The sequence below is a fragment of the Lagenorhynchus albirostris genome, chromosome 7 (genome assembly GCF_949774975.1).
Source record: "Lagenorhynchus albirostris chromosome 7, mLagAlb1.1, whole genome shotgun sequence".
NCBI lineage: Eukaryota > Metazoa > Chordata > Mammalia > Artiodactyla > Delphinidae > Lagenorhynchus > Lagenorhynchus albirostris.
Genome location: NC_083101.1, coordinates 29,348,832 through 29,350,855, shown reverse-complemented (window position 1 = coordinate 29,350,855; position 2,024 = coordinate 29,348,832). Strand labels below are relative to the sequence as shown.

Genomic DNA, 2,024 nt, shown 5'->3' with positions numbered 1-2,024 from the left:
AATGACCCAAAATTCTGCATTGAATAAGTAAAAAAAATAAAAAACGCAAAGGAAACTAAAAGTAGAAATGAGAAAAAAATAAAGATAAAAGTATATATCAATAAAACAGAAATGAGGCAAGCAGTGTACAAAATTAACCAAGGGGAAAGCTGTCTTTATGACTCAGAAAATCTGAGGCAGGGCTACAGAAGACGCTGCGCGTCCTCCCCACCCCCACACGGCAGCTGACTGAGCTGCTGACTGCGGAGCGGTCTCCACAAGGCGCAGGCAGACCAGCCACGAGCGGGCCGCAGCGGCCCTCTGCTCCAAGCCTCCTCCAGTACCTCCACAGGGCTTACCTCAGGACGTGGGGCCCGTCAGCTGGGGATACCATTCCCAGGCGCCGAGATGCTGCGCTTGAGCCACGTGGAAGTTGCTCCCACTCCGTCAGAGGCCCTGAGGCAGAGCTGAGGCTCCGAGTCCACCGAGCCTCACACCGTCGCGGGTGGGCACTGACGGCAGGCAGGCTCCGAGGCAGGTGAGCAGAAGGGAACACGCCCTGGCGTGGAGAGCGAGGCGGGCCTCTCCAAGGAGCACGGGCCAGCCTCCGAGAGGCTCGCAGCCCGGCCAGAGGTGGGTTCTCTGGGGAAGAAGGAAGGACTGTTTCTTCCCGAAGCCTGTGTCTCCTAAGGCTTCCGGGTCACGGGTGTGTGTGTGGGGAGGGGCCGAGGCCTGCAGCCTCACAGAAGCCCCAAGGCAGGTGTGCCAACGGAGGCCGCTGCCAGAAGCCAGAATTGTCTTTGCTTTCCTTACGCTTGGCCTCGGTGAAGGCGATGTCGAGGGCTGGAGGCTGAAGGGCAGAGGCTGGCGCCTTTCAGGGGCCTGAGTGGGCAGGACGCCAGAGTTGTTGCTGAGGCGGCCGTGGAGGCCAGGCGGCGGCTTGTGATGCGTGAGGCTCTTCAGAGGGTCGTTGGCCGGGACCTGGCTGGCCGGCTTGGACTGGAAGTAGTTACTGGCAGTATTTTCTCTGTCTCTCTGACTGAGCGTCCCTTGCAGCGGTCTTCCTCCTGCACGCCTGGTTCGCTGCTCTCGGCTGCCGAGATTTGGGGGGCTGGTTTGTTTTGTGGCCCTTTTGAAACTACTGGGAGACTGGTTTTTACGATGATGGGCTCGGGAATCTTCCAGAAGTTGGTTTCCTCACCCCAGCAAGACTCGCGCCTAATCGTCTCCAGGTTGCTGTAGGACAGTCCCAGCGAATCAGTGGATGCACCTGCTCCAGGAGCTGCTGGAAAAGCACAGTTATGTTCTCGCCAACAGACGGTTACCAAGCCATCGATCTCCTCTAGCTCAAATTCTGACTGTTGCAGATCTTTGACCTCCGCACACACCTCCCTCTCTCTCTTTTCTCTCTCTCTCTCCCTCTCCCCCCTCTCTCTGCCCCCTCTCTCGCTCTTCCCCATATATATATATATCACAAATCAAAAAGGAATTAATTATCAAAAAACTCACAAAAAACTCTGCATGGTTAGATGCATTCACTGAGAGTTCCATCAAACATTCAATCCTGAAGTTTTTCAGATAAAGCAGAGGAGGATGGAACTCTCCCTCTCTGAGACACCTTTTGAGACCAGTTAACTATAAATATGTATCCTGACAATGAAATTAGAAAAAAAAATTGCAGACATATATCCACCATGAACATAAACACAAAAATGGTTAACAGTATTGTCAAATTGAATGCAACAATATTTAAGAGGGTAGTACCTTATGAACAAATAGGTTCAATTCCTGGAATAGAAGGATATTTGAACGTGCTTAAATTAATCAGTTTAATTCATCATATTAACAAAGGAGGTAAAACATATTTTGATAGATGCAGAAAAAGAATTTGGTAAAATTCAACACTCCTTATTCATTAAAAAAAAAAAAATCTCAGCAAACAAGAAAGAGACTTTCAATTTGTAAGTCACCTAGGAGAAACATAAGGCTAATATATACTTGATGTTGAAATATTTAATGCTTTTCCTGTAAGATTAAAAACAAGA

The 2,024-nt window shown here is 49.8% G+C and overlaps 1 pseudogene; it reads right to left on the bottom strand.

Annotated features, from left to right (window-relative positions):
• Positions 1-679: 679 nt before the first annotated feature.
• Positions 680-1,391, bottom strand: LOC132522604 (kinesin-like protein KIF17; annotated as a pseudogene).
• Between the last annotated feature and the right edge of the window lie 633 nt (positions 1,392-2,024).